Here is an 11,810-nt window from a genome sequence, read left to right on the forward strand (position 1 = left end):
GTTGAGGATTAAATTGGGAAAGAAATGCTCTTTGTAATAGTCTGAAAAAAGTAAATTAAAATACCAAGTAATCAATATATATATATATATATATATATATATATATTGATTACTTGGTATATATATATTATATATAATATATTATATATAATATATATACATATATATTATATATATATATATTATATATATATATATATATATTAACAGCTGAAGGACCACTACAACTAAAACTATAAAATATTGAAGAAATAAACTGAAGAAATGATTAGGAGTGAAAATACCTCCAAGTTCTCAGATTTGCAAAATTAGTATTGTGAAAATGGACATACTGCCAAAGGAAATCTACAAATTCAGTACAACATACATAAAATCCCAATGTCATTGTTGACTGAGATAAAGACAATATAAAAATTCTAATGAAAGTTCTAGAACAACAGAAGGAATTTTGGGTAAATTAGCAATAATGAACGAAGGTATGACATTCCAAAACTTTAACTTTACAATGAGCTACAGTAGCAAGTAAGATTGGTACTGGCACAAAAATAGGTTTGAAGACCAGTAGTATAAACTAGAAGTCGCATTAATAAACCCATATACTTGCATGCATCTGGGATTTGATAAAGTAGTAAAAAGTACATGTTGGAAAAAATGGCAATCTTTAACCAATGGTGTTAGGAAAATTGGATATTTGAATATGGCTGGCACCTTATTGGTTACAAGGTTGGGTGGCAGGACCTAGCATCTTGTCTTCTTGCTGGGGGAAGGAAATGCCCCCACCCATCACCTACCTCCCAGGTGATGGGCATGCCTGGAACCATGGAGGCTGTAGCCAGCACTTGGCTGAGAGTTTAATGAATCTGTCAGTCCATTGCCTGGGACTGGGAATTTCCTGTGGCCCTGCCCTGGGCTTGGGCCCTATTTAGGCCCAGACCAGCCTAGCTGCCTCTACCATCATGTCTCCATGATCCTGTCCTCTATCCTGTCTTCTGGCTTGTCTCTGGTCATCATAACATCCCAAATTTTGTTCTCCATCAGAGCTGAATTAGCTTGCTGGTATTGTTTTTGTTCTTTTCTTCCTCTCTCTCGTTTTTCATAATTCTGTTTTGTGTAGTTGAGTGCAGCAGGCCTTTGTAACCAAGGTCTGCCTGTAGCCTGCTAATTGTATAATAAAGACTCCAATATTTTATATTCGAAAATGTGGCTTCTGGGATGATTCACCTTATAACACATCCATATGTAAAAAAACCAAAGCTGGATCTCTTGACTGTCACACTGTCTACTCAAAATGGAACAAACACTTCAATTTAAGACCTAAAATCTTGAAACAAATACAAGACTGGTTAGGAGGAACACTAAAACTACTGGCATATTAGGAAGGAACTTTCTGAATACAAACCAGGGGTTCAGCTTATTGATAATTGAGAAATCATTTTGTAACAAGGCAAAAAATGTCTGTACAGCAAAGTTTGTATTTAATCAAGAAAAAAAAAATCAATGTACTGATAGCCAAAGTACAGCCATTCTGGACTTTTGAAGGCCTTTACTGAAAGTATCCATTGTAAAGGCCTTTACTGAAAGTATCCAATGTGAGGACTTTTACTGAAAGTATGAACTCAGGTTCCTGGAAAAACTGCAAAATGTCCTAATAACATTCTGCCCTAGCTACAGCCTAGCAATAGCCATCAGTGGATGACAGGAAGGTACCTAAAGCTCCAGATGTTTCTTAAGATAACATAGTTAACATAGTTTGCTGCTTAACAACTTAGCTCATGCACACCAGCCAATAAGATTGTTACAAGATTCACTCACTAAATTTCAACCAATCATATAACCCTTAAGTTGGAAACCCCCTACCCTTGCTAAACTGGGAAGTCAGGGCTCTCAACTCTGACCTGCTCCACAGGTGCCCGTTGTGAGTCCAGGCTGGAGCTTGCAATAAATGACTCTCGTGTGCTTGCATCAGAATCAGTTCCTTGGTGGTCTTTGGGAATCCTTATCTGGGCATAAGATCTCAAAATAGAACATCTTTATCAGCTATACATCTGACAAGGGCATAATATCCACAATAGACAAGGCACTCCCAAACTAAGCTGTCCTAAATTCAGTAAACCAATGAGTGGACAAAGAAATCACAGAATTTCTCACAAAAAGAAGAAAGAATTACCAATAAAGACATGAGGAAATGCTCAAAATTCTCATTTTAATATGAATCAAAGTAATATTGCGATTTCATCTTACCCCTGTGAAAGCATCCTATATCAAGTATACAAAAAATAAATGCTGGTTGTGAGTTGAGGAAAAAGGAGCTTTATTATACTGTTAGTGGGAATGAATGTAGTGTAATATTCAGGAAGACAGATTAAATATTCCTAAAAACTCAACATAAAACTAGCTTGTGATCAAGCAATACCATTTTTGGTCATCTATCCTGAATATTACAAGTCAGTTTGCAGTAAAGACTCTTGAACATCTATGTTTCTTTTTTCACAGTTTTCTATAACCAAGGAAATCAAACCGCCCAATGCTTTCTGAACGGATAATGAAAATGTTGTGTGTATTATATATGTGTGTGTGTGTATATATATATATATATATATATATATATATATATAAACACTTTTAAATCAAATGTATAGCATAAATTATTACTCCTTTTAAATTCTTTAATAACTGATTAATAAGAAAAGTCAAAGGAATAAAATTGTTCTCTTGCTTTCCCTTATCTAGTTTTCCTGAATCATGTCTCTCTACTTTGTGTGATCACCTCCAACCATAGGCTACAGAGAATTACTAAACCTGGAAACTTGCTACTCTCTTCTTGAAAGGTTCTTCAGTTGTTCCACTCAGTATGATTATATCATCTTCTGCCATCAAAATAAATATAACACAATGGCTACCACTCAGAGTGCTATTTATTCATTCATTAGTTAACAGATTTAGCTGAGAGTAAAGCACACCTGTTCTCCTATGTCAGTTGAGGCCTCATTATCAACCAAAATAAAACCTTAAGTTCTATGACAAACAGCTGCTTGTCTCAAAACATGGCAATTGGTTCTGAGAAAGCAAATATTTTTAAGCGGTACACTTAAGAGGACTTCTTAGGGTAACAAAACTAAACATGTTGCAATGTACAGAGAAGAAATTATAAAATCAACTAAGACTTCACAATTGCTGTATGAAAGACAATCAGTCATTGACACTTTATTGGTTCAAACGTATTGTGTGGTCTATTTGTTCGTTGCCAGACTTATCAATCACACCAATCAACCATCTATGTAGTATTCTTGACTTCCATATTGCACCCTCCCTCTCTGTTTTCTTTCTCTTTTTCTTTTTAAAATGGAAACCATCACATCTGAACCATAGTTTCTACAAGTTAATCCTCTTTCAAATTGGGCTGTAGATCCCAACTGTGTAAAAAGTTAAGGGATCCCAGAAACCTAAAGAGGGGAATGGGCAGCCATCTTACAACAGCCTGAAAAGACCACTGACAGCAACTACTATAGGAAAATTATTTTGGAGAACGACAGTACACTATCTTCTAGAGTCTGGTTTAACAAGGAAAGCTACAGCTAAAGATTCTTAAAATTACTCTTTGTAAGCCTAATAGCTATTAATCTGTATAAGATTATCTCTGGTTTCTCCAAGTTGTAAATCAGAAGGAGGTGATTCAACTTTCAATCATACCACACTTATCCCCATTTTTTCTTCCTTGCTCTTCTTAAGGGAAATGATTGTATCTGAAATATAATAGCCACCAATTATTCCTTTCTTCCTTTCTTTTTCTTTCTTTCTTTTTTTTTTTTTTTTTTGCAGTCACATGTTTTAAACTCTGGTCTTCGGCACTGTCTCTGACCTCTTTTGTTCATGGATAATGCTCTACTACTTCGAGCCACAGCTCTAATTCTGGTTTTCTGGTGGTTTTAGAGATAAGAATCTTACCAATCAACCTTCTCCATTTAATCCTTGAGCTTCATATCACCACACTTTTCCCCCTTTTTTTCTTTTTCACACTTCTTTAATGGAAATCATCTTATCAGAACCATATTTCCCAACAATTATTGCTATCATATCTGAGTTTCAATCCCTGTATACAGTAATATATATTACTCATGTATCTCCCACCTCCATTCTCTAATTTTTATCAATAACAAACCACCTCCTAATAATCTGCTCAAAATATGATCATTTGTTTTTCTGTTCTATTTCCTTTGCTGTGTTTTTTATTTCAGCCATCTATTTCCTGTTTCTGAATGTCCTATTGGCTAATGTACTTCTTTCTCTTCTTCTATTATCCTTTCTCTTTTTTCCTTGTCATTCCTCAGACTCCTTATTACTGAAGTTTGCACCTAAACATCTGTGTATGCATTTATTCTTTTCTCCACAGTTACACAATACGGGGTCAATACAACATTAGATACCTTTCCCCTCCCCTGAATAACTCATTTCATCTCCCCACTAACCTGTGCTGTAAATACCAACTCTCAATACTTCCCAACCTATATTGTAAAATACTTCCAATTATTCCAACAGAACTTCCCCTTCATCTCTGAACTACTCCGACTCTGTGAATTATAACCTTCCAGAACAGGAAGTCTCTCAGGAAAATTCATATATTTATACTAATTACTTATTTTTTTTCAAAAGTCAAGGGTACAGGATAGATTCTATTAGTGTTACAGGGTACAGGAGAAATCATGAACAAATTTCATGTACTTGAGTTAAAGTAAATTGAATATTGAGTGATGTAATGACAATAAAAGTAAGAAGATTTGTACATATATTTAAGAGATGATCCATGACACACACACACAGAAAATGAATTCAAACAACACTAAAGTTCTAAAAATGTCATATCCTGTATTTTAAAAAGTCCTTGATTCTAACACAATAGAATGATGTGTACAAAAATTGGTAAATAAGTACACAACAAGCATGAAAATAAAAAATACAAATAAGAAACCACTATGCATGGTGACAAATGCTTCTTATTTTCAACATGCTGGGTGCTAAGGCAGAACAATTGAGTGTTTATGGACAGCCTGTGCTAAAATAATAAAATTCTGTGGGAAAACAAAACCAAACAAACATAAGAATAAAAAAGTTTGTATGTGATCAACTCAAAGAAAAAATAAAAGTAATAACTCAGGGACACATAACATAGCAACAGATTCTCAAGGGGAATAAGGGAAGATTAAATTTGGCATATAACCAAAAAAACCACACAGAAGAAAGTCAAAGTAGAAAAGTACATAGAGGGGGAAGAATAATAACAGTTCTCTGGACCAGGAGAGGGAATAAGAAGTCAGCAAGACTATTGATTTTTATCAATTTTTATCAAGTTATCCAACCTAGGGATCCGTAAACTCAGTGGTAGGAAAAATAAACCAAAATAAAGAGAAAATAAGTGAAATGAGGCAAGGCCCTCAATCAATTTTCCTATTTTTTAAAATATGTGGTTTCAACTAGAGAGAAAATAATGCTAATAACAATACCTAACTGCTAGCCAGCTACTGGAGGTTCACACATGCAATCCTAATAACTCAGGAGACAGAGATATGAGGACTGCAGTTCAAAGACAGCCAGAAGGTCAATCAGACCTCTTACTCCAATTGCACAGCAAAAAACTGAAGTTGTGATGCAAGTGGTAGAACTCCAGATTTGAACAAAGAAGCTGAGGAAATGAGATCCTACATTGAGCTCCAGTTCTAACATAAAGCACACCCCAACAAATAACTAGTATGTTGCTGGCAATAATAGGAAAGGTACTACATTTAAATCTGTATTTCATAGCTAAAATATAAATAAATTCATACATAGTTTAAATGAAGTCATGAAAGCATTTTAAGTAAACAGACATCAAGTTTTCTAACTGTGGTGTCAGGGAAAAATCTAAAAGCAAAACACAAAAATAAAAAGTAAGAAAACACCAAAAAATATTTGAAAAAATCGTTTTTATATGCATGATAGGGTGACCTCTACAGTGATTGGTTAGTTCCTTTTCCTCCCCTTTTATGCCATGCAGGTTTTTTTGCTTTAAAAATGTTTGTTGTGTGATAATAAATTCCTGCTTGACTTGACTCCCTGCTGCATCTGTCTGTCTCTGAGGCTAAGGGAGGCTGGGGAATGGGCAAGTGGCCCACTTACCTTTCCTCGGACCCTGTCCATCTTCCATGAGATGGACAAAAACCCAACAGATATGTTTATGGTTTACAAAAATTAATTTGCAATACATTTGATAGTTAATATCATAAACTTTTTAAAAGGTTTTAAAGCCTTTATATACAAGTGTGCAGGCAGCAAAATGAATACTACAACTTTTTTTAGTTGTTTTTCAAAACTCACTAAAATGAAATCTTTCTATTCTACAGTAGTGGCTCACACTTTTAATCATAGCATCTCAGAAGGCTGAGGGTCTTAGCTCAAAGACAGCCCAAGCAAGAATGTCCTTAAGACTCTCATTTCTAATTATACACCAAAAAGCTACAAGTAGAGTTTATAGAACAAGTTGTAGAGGACAATAAACTACAAAGCACCAGTAAGGCCCTGAGTTTCCTCCCCAGTACTGGCACAAAAGACAAAATAAAACATATTTGTAATCAAATGAAATAAATTCATGTATTACTGAGAGTAATATAAATTGTCATAAATTTTCTAGAAGGCCCATTGAAAATATGTATAAAAAGTACTATGCACAAATGTTCTTTAATCAGTTGGCCTTTTACTCAGTGTAGCAAACATTAAATTTAAGGCAGCTTGGTAAGATAAAGTAATACTTATCTTAACTTAAAAGTACTATTATAAGATATTAAAAGTTGCCGCCAGTATTTCTCATTCTCAGTTCTTGCTTCCTACCTCAACATATAAGATTAATAAACTAATATTATTAAATAACCAATATTATCTACTGGTTAGCAAGAACTTATCCAGCGACTGAAGGAAAATAAACTCCTCCAACAGCTCACTCAAAAAGTTCACTTCATCTTCTACCACAAAGTACATCTATTCACTTTCAATTCACCTATTGCCTTTATAAATATAATCCCTTTCCTGCTTCTAGTGACTAAAAATCCAAATGGTCATCGTCTTCATAAACAACCTCAGTAAAGATATAGCACAATTGCATCCTTGGACTCACATGACTTAACCAAAAGAAAACTTCAATTAAAGAGGTAGCAAGACATTTGTGAATGGAATATATAAATTAATCTATTCCATTACCATTTGCTCTATACCTGCTGCATGAAAGCAGGACACATTTTCTAGAGCTAGGATTAGAACTCAGAAATCAAGACTCAAGTTCAAGAATAAATATAACAAGCACTTTGGAAAAACGAGGAGTGGAAGGGTATCAATTCGTTATCATCACAGTGATTGAGAATTGTATCCTCCCTTCCCTCCCTGAGTCTCACTGAAGATTATGTGACAGGGAATTAGTTCTTTGCAAAGAGCACAGAGTTCATTTTTGAGATTCCAGCCAGCAACATTTTCTGGATTATGAGGGAGATAGGTAGCTTAGGTGCTACCTATCATCTGTACCTAGATACTGAATCCCCTTACATAAAATCCTCTGTATTTTTTCAACATTTTCAATGGCATGCTAATTTCTTTTATTGTTTCATTGTTCATTTTTTGGTTTTTGATTGTAAAAATACTGAACAGAGGAGTTACAGTTACATGAATATGGTAATGAATACATTTCATATCAAGCATTATTAGCTGCTATGTTTTTAATATCTTAAATTTCTTGATTATTTTATTCGTGCCTTAAGAGGACTAGAATGGAAAAAATAACATTTTTCCACCATGAGCTCATATTTACTCTAAGATACCAAAACTGCTTATAATTGTATATATTTCTCCAAACTCATTTTTCTGCTTTGGCTCCATGGATTGTATATCTTTATATGCCAATTAAATTTGGTATGCCACACATGCAATAACTGACCTAGGGTATGAGGTTGCCATGTTTCTATTTCTCACTGTATATGTATAAACATATGTATGTTTATACAGAAGCCAATTTCTTTTCATTCTAATTTATATGAATTGGACTTTTGTCCAATTTCGTCCAAGTTTTCTGGTGTCAAGTAATTTTTTATACTTTGAACACAGTGTGAATCACATGTCATACACTCAACTTTTATGGAGAAATTTTTGCCAACTGTGATGTGGTTTATCTACCAGATTCCATCCATGCGGGAACCATATGGCAAAGGTGCTTTCTATCTATGCTACATTTCGTTTTGTTAGTCACTGAAGAGTTAGTGACTGCATTTTAGGTACAGGTTCAATAGTAACAGTGGGGCAATAAGATGCCTTAGAGAATAAGACTATTAACATGTGATAGTTATACTGGCATAAATTTGTGTGCATATGACATCACAAGGCTGATAGCTCATCACAATTTTATCACAGCTTAGTGTTCAGACAAACATGAACGCTAGAGTTGTACTAAAAACTGCAGATGCTAATCTTACTGAATTCTGTTCAGGTTGTGACACAGCGGCTTGCTATTATAGCTACAGTAATCCAGACGGCAGTGGATTTCAGTATGGCCAAAGATTACTTCACTTGTGAATCTAGTCATTTGGGTTGAAATCATTGACTATTTTTTGTTTTAATGCTCATTTTGATAATGCTGCTCCATAGCTATTTTCACCACTTGGACCACCAAGACTTACTGAGTTAATCTATTTTCATTGAGAAGCACCATATAAGGTACTGTATTATTTTGTTTCTGATTATTTCTATTTATTCATTTATTTAAAAAGCTGCCAGAAAGAAAGTTTCCACTAAAGGAAAAGGGTGAAGACATATTTTTATTTTTATTTTTTATTTTATTTTATTTTATTTTATTTGTGAACATACTGTACAGAGGGGTTACAATTACATGGGCAGGATAATGCATACATTTCTTAACAAGCATTGCAGCCTCCTCCTTTGTTTACCCTTCACTTCCTTTCCCAACCTCCCCGCTCTCCCCCAACCAATCCTTCCCCCCTTTCCCCCAACCAACATTGTAAAGCTCTTTTTTGACATGACAATTTGTACTTCTCATTGTTGCAACAGGTCCACCTGAATCCTTAAACGACTTGTTTTTCCCCATCTCCTCCACAAGTTATACTGACATCAAATATAATGAAAGCGGGGGTAATACTGTGGGGGAGGGACATACAAAGCAAAAAAGAAATAATCTTATAAATGCGTTAGAAACACATGCATGAAAGAAACGAAAACATTAAAATACATATCTAAGGGTTCATTTTCCTACCATCACATTATCTGACCTTTTTCGCTTGTCTCATACATATACTAGATATTGAAAATAAGGGAAACCATGGGACCTATGTTTCTTTGGGCCTGGCTTACTTCCCTTAATATAATTTTTTCCAAGTTTTTCAATTTCCTAACAAATGGGGCAATGTCATTCTTTCTGATGGAGGCATAGAATTCCATTGGGTATATATACCACATTTTCTTGATCCATTCATCTACTGAGGGGCATCTGGGTTGGTTCCATATCTTAACTATGGTAAATAATGCTGCAATAAACATAGTTGTGCTGGTAGCTTTAGTGTAGTCTTGTTTGTAAACATTTGGGTAAATGCCCAAAAGTGGGATTGCTGGATCATAGGGGAGATCTATGTGAAGTCTTTTGAAGAACCTCCATACTGCTTTCCAAAGTGGTTGAACAAGTTTACATTCCCACCAACAATGAAGTAAGGTTCCCTTCTGTCCACATCACCTCCAGCATCTGTTGTTGTTAGAGTTCTTGATTTTTGCCATTCTAACTGGAGTGAGGTGATATCTCAATGTTGTTTTGATTTGCATTTCTTTTATGGCTAGGGATGTTGAGCATTTCTTCATGTGTCTATTGGCCATCCTTCTTTCTTCTTCAGAGAAGCTTCTCTTTAAGTCTTTCGCTCACTTATTTATTGGGCAGTTGTTTATTTGAGAATTTGTTGTTTGGGGATTTAATTTTTTGAGTTCCAAGTATATTTTAGATATGAGACCCTTGTCGGTTGTATGGCTAGTAAAGATTGAAGACATATTTTTAAATTAAAAAATCCCATCATAGCTCCTGAGTCTGTTTCCACCATCATCACTGCAAAATCAATGTTCTACAACGGAGTATATTACCAAAATTGTGATGATGTTTCTGTGATTGATAATCAACATGGAAAGCTCTACTATGCTCAGATCAGGGGTTTTATCTATGACCAGTATTGAGAGAAGAGCGCAGCACTGATGTAGCTCATTCCCACTCTCTCTAACCCCACAGATTAGTTTGATCCTTTGTCTCATATCATATGGCCAGAGGAAGACCTTCCCAGGAAGATGGAATACTTGGAATTTGTTTGTCATGCACCGTCTGAGTGTTTCAAGTCAAGGTCACCACCATTTCCCACTGTCTCCACCAGACCAGAAAAGGGCTATATATGGACTCATGTTGGACCTACTCCTGCAATAATGATTAGGAGACAGTTACCAAACACTTGTAGTTACAACTAAAACCGAGGCTGGGAAACTCAGTAATATATCCCTTACCCAGCATGCCTAAGACCCTGGGTTCAAAACAAACAAAAAAACCCCAAAAGTGGATTTTTCATTTTCTTATATTTATACAACTCTGAAGAAGATAACTTCTTCCATGAATTGCTTCTTTTGGTCGGTCGTGGGGCTTGAACATGAGGCCTAGGTGCTGTCTCTGAGCTCTTTTTGCTCAAGGCTAGTACTCTACCACTTTGAGCCACAGCTCCACTTCCAGTTTTCTAGTGGTTAATTGGAGATAAGAATCTCATGGACTTTTTTCCCTGGCATGGCTTTGAACCATGATCCTCAGCTGCTAAGTAGCTAGGATTACAGGAGCCACCAGAGCTCAGCCCATAAAATTCTTATATGGGAAACTAAAAAGTGTGTTCCCAATGACCTAGTAATTGTTAACAAATTCTGCCAAGTCTCACATGGGGCAGATTCAGCTCAACCAGTCATGATGGAGTTTCTTTGATCAGGCAGGACCCCATTTCCCTGTTTGGGGTGGATATGTTCTGCCCTCAGAACAATTTCCAACAAGTCTCTCTCCATCTTCTGTATCATCTCTATGAGGAGCCCTGGTTGTCCCTTTCAAGCTAGCATCCCGTCTTTGTGTCTACTATTTCCACGCAGACATTTCTTTGTCAGTACATGGGCTTGAACCTCACACTTGGCATTGTACTGCTTGATTCATGCCTCAAAAAGTCATGACTTAGAGAAAACAAAATGTATTTGAAGGTGAATGTTAGCTTTCTGTTTGTGTATCTTCCCAGGCAAAGGATGCAATTTCTGAGAGACCATTAGGAGTAGGCACGATCTGTTTTTCTTCATAATTTACTTCCAGAAACTCAAAAAATGGATTATATTTTTATATAACCACAAAATATTCAGTTTTAGACTTCTCCTCAAAGGTTTAATCAAATAAAATGTTGCCTTGATCAACAATAAAAAAAAGTAGTGTGGGCTTCCTTTAATGGTTATTTCTAATTCAGATTAAAATAGGCCTGAAGAAAGTTTACCTGTAAAGCTGGAAATTCTGATAATTACTCTAATTCCCTTATAAATAAAATATTAAAGCTTTCTATACATGTTCCTAATAATTAAATGTACCTGATTTGTATGTAAAGTTCTTCTTTTGAAATTTAATTCTATACAATGTTTTCTATATGTGACATACATATTTTATATCTATTATACTATTTTATTATTGAATTAGATGTGTACACCTATTATGTTATGTTTTTATGACTTTATTCTATTTAAATTTCAAT

At 35.1% G+C, this 11,810-nt stretch overlaps 1 pseudogene; it reads left to right on the top strand.

The window, feature by feature from the left end:
* Window positions 1–10,518, top strand: part of LOC138834330 (GATA zinc finger domain-containing protein 1 pseudogene) — a 52,174-nt pseudogene extending 41,656 nt beyond the window's left edge.
* Window positions 10,519–11,810: the final 1,292 nt, after the last annotated feature.

This window comes from Dipodomys merriami, unplaced genomic scaffold (assembly GCF_024711535.1).
Source record: "Dipodomys merriami isolate MVZ:Mamm:240054 unplaced genomic scaffold, mDipMer1.0.p SCAF_212, whole genome shotgun sequence".
Classification (NCBI taxonomy): Eukaryota; Metazoa; Chordata; class Mammalia; order Rodentia; family Heteromyidae; genus Dipodomys; species Dipodomys merriami.